This window comes from Lampetra planeri, chromosome 23 (genome assembly GCF_965212315.1).
Source record: "Lampetra planeri chromosome 23, kcLamPlan1.2.h2, whole genome shotgun sequence".
In the NCBI taxonomy this organism is placed as follows: Eukaryota; Metazoa; Chordata; class Hyperoartia; order Petromyzontiformes; family Petromyzontidae; genus Lampetra; species Lampetra planeri.
Window position 1 is genome coordinate 555541 of NC_136129.1, and position 9246 is coordinate 564786.

Sequence of the window (9246 nt, forward strand, 5' to 3'; positions counted from 1 at the left end):
CGTAGATAGAAAAAATAATCAAAATAATAACAATATCTCTAAACCTTTATATACAGCCTGCCTCGGCAGATTTCCCCCTCTTTTTTCACCTCAAGACGATTGCTTGTGTTGCGATCGAAACGTGATATTGTTATTATTTTTATAATTGTTTCTATCTAGGTGGCTTTACCGAAAGACTCAAAGAAGACATATCTCTTACTTTGTTTTTTAATGTACGGGGAGTGCACATTTCAATGGACACGCTAAACCGTAGCGCCAAAACGTTAACACGTGAAATGTACGGATAAATGATTAACTTTGTCAAGCACTTTATTTCCATGGACCATGATGACTCAAGAAACAGCGGTTTCTGAACTCGTGAATGTAGATCGGTGACACTTCGGTCTCCTCGGGGTTTTTATCGTTTGTACAAAAGCAGCTCAAAGTGTGGGAAGGGAAAGCGAGATTAATGTTTTCCAGAGATTTTGTCGACCTCGTTTTGTATTTGCACTTGACATCAATATATACTTGTCGTGACAAACACTGGTCTCGCTTCCATTTTTTACTTTGCCATCGCAGTGTGTATGTGTCTTTGTGTGTGGGTGTATGTGTGTGTATGGGTGTGGATGTGTGTGTATGTGTTTGTTTATGTGTGTGTGTATGTGTTTATGTGTGTATGTATGTGCGTGTGCTCACTAACAGCACTTGCCCCAACAGACTGTTTGTCTATATGGGGAGTCTTTGTCTTTGTATCTCTGTGTGTTGATGGATGTGTACGTGTTTGTGTGTGTGGATGCGTGTGTGTGTATGTTGAACTTCTTTAGCACCGCATACAGCCAACCGTGCTAATCTGAGGTATGGGGGAACGACAACAAACTAAACACAAAAAGCAGAAGTGTAGTGCAACTAGCACAGGAGTACACTTGTGTACACGTGCACTTGCTGTACTTGTCAGAAATGTTTGTGGGTAAGAGGTCAAGACCACGTTGCTGACCTAATTAAATGTTGAATATGAAAAGTGGATAAAAGGTAAAGGTAGAGCCCCTGCGGTTGTTCACGCCACTGCCGGCAAATGGGGCCTCCACGAGCGGGAGCTCCAGAGAGCCCCTGTGAGGGTAACTGGCCTACTCCTCCACACGGGGCAGGACGTCTTGGAAGAGGAAGTCGTCAAATATGAATTAGATAAACCTGCCGCTTACAACATTTGACCGTAACGTGTTCGGTGGCGACGCGCTTCTTGCCCGGCCCAAATCCAGAGCGGCGTTTGAAGAAAAATGGGGCCCAGAGAATGTTGACTCCAGCACTGGGGGGGTGCCGGTACACTGGGACACTGCTGTGGGTGTGGTTTCTCAATCGCCCAGCCAGGTGGAGGAGTAGCCACTGCTATGAAACGCAACGCCATCGTCTCATCTAATCAACCCGTTCACCCGTGAAGCGGTGGCCCGGCCGTTAGCTGCCATCAAAGTTAGATTCCCGGCCACAGCTAACGTCGGTGCTGAGTGACATCTGAACAGATCTTTGGGCTGCCTCACCTTCACACTAACTCGCACTGACCAGCGTGGTGAAGTATGACCAAACACCCCCCCCCCATTTACTGACACAGAGTGGGGGGCTCTTACCTCCGCTGTGGATTGACAGAGGGCCGCCGTCGATGCTTAGCCCACGGCAGTACAATCGCAGCATCCCTCTGCAATAGCTCTGCCGTGACACCTGAAGGCTCACACACACAAATGGGTGGCCAGGTGCAGGGAGGGTGATCATTCAATGAACAAAAAACGAAAAGGAATCCCCCAACGGATATTCACCAAGCGCCAATGAGAGCTTCGTGGCAATGCTGCTGCTGTCAGAAACCCGCCACACGATGCAGTGCGGGCACCAGTTGACAATTTCAACCCCACACACCCACTACTTTTCTTGTCAATACCCTCAGCATTAAATGAAACTACAAAGTTTAGTTCAACATTCAATGATTGTCCTACACTAAGTGGTCATTTAATTATCGTTTAATGAGTCATTAGATTTAACAACGCAAACATGTGAAAGATCGTAACTCAAACGCTACAGCTATTGAGAGAGCTATTGTGGAATTCTGCTAAATCCAAGAAAAGTAACTTAATGGCAAATTCTGCATTTTTATAGTAATGGTTTGAAAAGGATTTCGCACAGTTAATGATGCAACTACTGGCACAGGGCAACTGCAGCTCAAGTGTGAACGCCTTCACTATGAGAGGGGTGACCCTGCAGGGTTGAGTAGAGATCTCTATCCCACCCTGTATAGAGCAGTCAACGCGTGTTTTTAATACTGAGCAGTACTAAGCGCACACGGCGGCAAGAGCGCACTTTATGAATGGAATCGGTCATCATTGACGAATGTTGGGGTTTTTTAAGATTTAAAGCCTTCGTGACTGCAGGGATTCATATTCTTGGTTCTTTCGGTAAAGTCACGAAGAAGGGAAATAATAAACTAATAAAAATAAAACATTAGAATTCTCACGACGTTTCGATTGCAACACAATCAATCATTTTCAGGTGTGAAAACGACAGCAAGATTTTTTTTAAAAAGTGGCGGTAAAAAAAAAGCTCCACTTATTTCAAAAAATTTCTTTAAAAGAATCCCGCCACTTTTTTCAAATTTTCTTGCTGTGGTTTTCACACCTGATGATGATTGCTTGTGTTGCAATCGAAACGTCGTGAGAATTGTATTGTTTTATTTTTATTATTTTATTATTTCCCTTCTATGTGACTTTACCGAAAGAACCAATAATAAATTGCAACACTTTGTTTTTACAGCCCATGGTCAATCCACTGCTGGATGAAGGCCTCCCCACCATTGTGGTTCTTTGACCATATCCCACCACGGGTGGTCGATGCTGGTCGGTGAAGGCAGCAGGCAACCAGCCCTGACATCGCTCCCCAGTGGTGTCGTTGTTAGCCCTGGACAGGTATTGAACTCGGGTGGAGCCGGTTCGTAGCGTGGCGCGCTACCCACCTGTGCCACTTCTCGTCACCCACTTTGGCTGTTTACTCAACGACCCCAACATTCATATTCTTGTTTTCTTTCGGGAAAGTCACATAGAAGGGAAATAATAAAATAGGAAAAATTTAAAACAATGAAATTCTCACGACGTTTTGATTGCAACACAAGCAATCATCATCAGGTGTGAACACAATTTTCTTGCTGTGGTTTTCACACCTGATGATGATTGCTTGTGTTGCAATCGAAACGTCGTGAGAATTGTATTGTTTTATTTTTATTACTTTATTATTTCCCTTCTACGTGACTTTACCGAAAGAACCAAGAATATAAATCCCTGCAGTCACGAATGCTTTAAATCGAAATTGTTACGTTGTAGAAAATAGCCCCAGGGTCACCCAGTTCCACTCAATATTCAGCTCGGGTTGGACCGAACATTCGGGTCAGACGGCCAGTCGAGAGGGTCGCACGCATCTTCAATGGAGCCTCCATCAAGGCATTGTTGTATTTCCGGATGGGCCAGAGCAGCAACTGATGCCACCCAAAGGTGACGAAACCTTTAACGTAGCGGCCGTCACGTAATTCACTTTCATCGACCATATTGAGCTGAGCACTGCAGTCAGGATCACGGCAGATGTTCTGTGTACGTGGAGTGGTGGTGCTGATATTTTTACTGTTATTTCATTTTAACCACGTAAGTCCCACTGAGCTACAAAGCGCTTATATGAGAAGCTACCTAGCCACAGATGATAGCTCAACAAAGTGGCTTCTCGTGTGGACATTTAGAGCAGCCAAATATTCTCAACACATCGATTCTAAATGTGGATGGGAACACCGCAGCACCGGGAGAAAAATCCACGCGACCACGTGGAGAGAGACACCGCAGACTCCAAATCTACAGCAGCAGCAGCAGCAGGCGTCGGGGTCGAACCCACGACCTCCTGCACACCGGGCGAGGTAGTTAACATCTCCTAGCCACCGTGGCGACCCGAAGCCTTCATCCAGCAGTGGACTGCCAACACGGCATGGGGCATCACTGCGGGTCTACAAAGGTACCTGGTTGGAGGATTTGGAGCTGAGTGGACTTGCCGATGAGCGGTTCCGGCGGTGTCAAGATCGGCCTATGTGGAGGAGGCTCGTGAGGGACGCTCACAACAACGAGCGGAGAGGCGGGCGGCTAAAACGCGGCGAGTTGGCACAGCTGGTGGCGTCTGCAGCCATCTCGAGTCGGTCAACCCCATGGCACCTGCAGGGTTCTGTCCCGTGACCTCCTGTCAGCGAGCCTTCGACACTTCGCGTGGCCTAAGAGTGCACCTAGCCTGGCACCAACGCCGCGGGGACGTCACCGCCACTTAGTGGCGAATGGTGACGGCTGCTGCTGTTGTTGTTGATGCCGCTTGTGTGGACTGTCCTACTGTACGTTGACTTCGATGATTTTCCGTGGGGGAGGTGGGACCAGCGATGGACGAGTCCATGTTGGGAGTTGGTGTAGGGGGGGGGATTTGTTGTTCCCTTGCCCACGTGACCTCGTGGTGTGAATGCCTCTCCCTCTCTTTCTCTGTCTCCACGTGGCATGGGGCGGAGGAGGAGAGGGAGGCCGGGCACGTGACAGCTGCAGCGACGAGGCTGTCCGCCTGTGGGTGGCTGCTGCAGCGCGCCAGCTGCTGTGCCCCCTCTGCCTGGAGAAGTCCTCTAAGCCCGTGGTCATCCTGCCCTGCCACCTGTATACTCGCCCGCACTCTCACCTGTACTCAGCTGCACGCACACTCACCTGTATACTCACCTGTGCGTTGACTCGCCTGCACGCTCACATGTACATTCACCTGCACTCACGCCTGTACACTCACATGCATTCTCACATGGACACTCAACTGCACTCTCGCCTGTAGACTCGCCTCCACGCTCACTCACATGTACACTCACCTGCACAGTTAACGTGCAGGTGAGAGTACAGGCGAGCATGCAGGTGAGTATACATGTGAGTGAGCGTGCAGGTAAGTGTACATGTGAGTGAGCAAGGAGGCGAGTGTATATGTGCATGAGCGTGCAGGTGAGTGTCCAGGCGAGAGTGCAGGCGAGTGTACAGGTGAGTGTACATGTGACATTCACCTGCACGCTCACCTGTACACTGAACTGCACTCTCACCTGTACACTCACCTCCACGCTCACTCACATGTACACTCACCTACACTCTCACTTGTACACTCACCTGCAATATTTTCTTAGCGATAGCGCACAAACATATCTTAACACGCGGGACTTTTCACCGTCCGTCTGTTCTGGGGTATTTTGACGCAGTTTTTTGTGTTCGTTTGACGGGACATGGGGAGGGGGGGATAGGTGGGGTAGGGTGGTTGTGGTTAAAGTTCACAAAACTCGTGCATGTTCTTCACAACTTTGCTTCAGTGTCGGGGTCAACTCGACTGCGCACCGTGTATTTAAAAGCTTGTACTCTTTAACACAATTACGCTCGGATACTACTGTATATTGGACAAGGCGTAACTTTGATGATGATGATGATTATTTAAACAATCTCTTTATTTTTCAGTTATTGGAAGAAAAAACATAAGGGATGTACACCGGCTGCTAATTTTGAAGACGCACGTGACTACGATTCCATTCTGAGATCATGGAGATCATCATTGAGATGATCATGGAGATCACCATCGAGATGATCATGGAGATGACTATCGAGATGACCATCGAAATGATATTGGAGATGACTATCGAGATGACCAGCGAGATGGCCATCGAGCTGATCATGGAGATGATCATGGAGATGACCATCGAGATGATTATAGAGATTATTATGGAGATGACCATCAAGATGACCAATGATATGCCCATCAAGATGACCATAGAGATAATCATGGAAATGACCATGGAGATGACCATCGAGATGAGCATCGATATGATCATGGAGATGATAATGGAGATAACCATCGAGATGTTCATGGAGATGAGCATGGAGATGACTATCGAGGTGACCATCGAGATGATTATGGAGATGACCATCGAGATGACCATCGAGATGATCATGGAGATGATAATGGAGATGATCATGGTAATAACCATCGAGATGTTCATGGAGATGAGCATTGAGATGACCATCGAGATGACCATCGATATGATCATAGAGATGACCATCGAGCTGATCATGGAGATGATCATGGAGATGACCATCGATATGATCATGGAGATGACCATCAAGCTGATCATGGAGATGATCATGGAGATGACCATCGAGATGATTATGGAGATGACAATGGAAATGACATTCGAGATGACCATCGAGAAGATCATAGAAATGACCATCGAGATGCTCATGGAGATGACTATCGAGATGACCATCGAGATGATCATGGAGATGACCATCGAGATGATCATGGAAATAACCTTCGAGATGACCATCGAGATGATCATGGAGATGACCATCGAGATGACCATCGAGATGATCATGGAGATGACCATCGAGATGATCATGGAGATGACTATCGAGATGACCATCGAAATGATCATGGAGATGACTATCGAGATGATTATGGAGATTATTATGGAGATGACCATCAAGATGACCAATGAGATGCCCATCAAGATGACCATAGAAATAATCATGGAAATGACAATGGAGATGACCATGGAGATGACCATCGAGATGATTATGTAGATGATCATGAAAATGACCATCGAGATGACCATGGAGATGATCATGGATATGACCATCGAGATGACCATGGAGATGATCATCAATATCATCGTGGAGATGAACATGGAGATGACGATCGAGATCACCATCGAGATGATCATGGAGATGATCATGCAGATGATCATGGAGATGTTCATGGAGATGAGCATAGAGATGACCATCGAGATGACCATCGATATGATCATGGAGATGATCATGGAGATAACCATCGAGATATTCATGGAGATGAGCATGGAGATGACTATCGAGGTGACCATCGAGATGATTATGGAGATGACCATCGAGATGACCATCGAGATGATTATGGAGATGATCATGGAGATGATCTTGGAGATGACCATCGAGATGACCATGGAGATGACCATCGAGATGATCATAGAGATGACAATGGAAATGACCATCGAAATGATCTTTGAGATGACCATCGAGATGATCATGGAGATGACTATCGAGATGACCATCGAGATGACCATCGAGCTGATCATAGAGATGATCATGGAGACGACCATCGAGATGTTCATGGAGATGAGCATGGAGATGACCATCGAGATGACCATCGAGCTGATCATAGAGATGATCATGGAGATGACCATCGAGATGTTCATGGAGATGAGCATGGAGATGACCATCGAGATGACCATCGATATGATCATAGAGATGATCATGGAGATAACCATCGAGATGTTCATGGAGATGAGCATGGAGATGACCATCGAGATGACCATCGAGCTGATCATAGAGATGATCATGGAGATGACCATCGAGATGTTCATGGAGATGAGCATGGAGATGACCATCGAGATGACCATCGATATGATCATGAAGATGACCATCGAGATGACCATCGAGAAGATCATGGAGATGATCTTGAAGATGACCTTCAAGATGATCATGGAGATGAACATCGAGATGATTATGGAGATGACCATCGAGATGACCATCGAGCTGATTATGGAGATGATCATGGAGATGACCATCGAGATGACCATGGAGATGACCATCGAGATGATCATAGAGATGACAATGGAAATGACCTTCGAGATGACCATCGAGATGATCATGGAGATGACTATCGAGATGACCATCGATATGATCATGGTGATGACTATCGAGATGACCATCGAGATGACCATCGAGCTGATCATGGAGATGATAATGGAGATGACTATCGAGATGATTATGGAGATTATTATGGAGATGACCATCAAGATGACCAATGAGATTCCCATCAAGATGACCATAGAGATAATCATGGAAATGACCATGGAGATGACCATGGAGATGACTATCGAGATGACCATCGAGATGATTATGTAGATGATCATGGAGATGACCATCGAGATGACCATGGAGATGATCATGGATATGACCATCAAGATGACCATGGAGATGACGATCGAGATCACCATCGAGATGATCATGGAGATGATCATGGAGATGATCATGGAGATGACCATCGATATGATCATGGAGATGATCATGGATATGACCATCAAGATGACCATGGAGATGACGATCGAGATCACCATCGAGATGATCATGGAGATGATCATGGAGATGATCATGGAGATGATCATGGAGATGACCATCGATATGATCATGGAGATGATCATGGAGATGACCATCAAGATGATCATGGAGATGACCATGGAGATGACCATCGAGATGATCATGAAAATGACCATGGAGATGCCCATCGAGATGACTATCGAGATGATCGATATGAAAATGGAAATGACCATGGAGATGATGATGGAGATATGATAATGGAGATAATCATAAATGAGATGATCATCGACATGATAATGGAGATGATCATAGATATGATCATGGAGATGATCATCGAGATGATCATGGAAATTACCATCGGGATATTCATGGATTTGACAATCGCGATCATGAAAATGACCATGGAGATCATGGAGATGGCCCTCGAGATGACCGTGAAGATAATGGAGATGATCATAGACATGATCAACAAGATGGCTATCAAAATGATGACCGTGGAGGTGACCACAGATGATCAGAGGTGGCCTTCAATGAGATGACTATCGAGGTGATGACCACGGAGGTTTAGGCTCTCGGTATCGCCCCTCCACCACCTCCGCCCCGCCCCCCTCCACACGTGGCCACGCGTGGCCGTGTATGCGCACGGGCGCGTGTGGCTGTGTGACTCTGTACACGTGTGTTCGTAGCGGCATCGTCGTCCGTCATCTCAGCGCTGTGACCGTCGCCGTAGCCCGTCGCCGCTCTCGTGCCGTCTCGTGTTGTCCGTCCATGCGTGCGTCTCTCACGTTCTCCAAGCGCCTCTTTTTTTACACCACGATCGCTCTCGCCTTCAAAAATTACGAAACGCACGGGGTGGGGAGGTGGGTTTTATAGCGTCGATGCAAAACGTTTAGAGGGCGCGGTATCGTTTAGCTATAGGAGCTTGGGTGGGATGGGGGGTTGGTTTTTTAAATCGATTATGATGATGACGACGATGGTAACGATGATGGGCTTTGTTACACGAAGTCTGCGTGCGCTCAGCACCAGAATTGGGGTGTATAGTTCATTTTTAAAGACGGCGCTTCCAAAAATAGCGTGT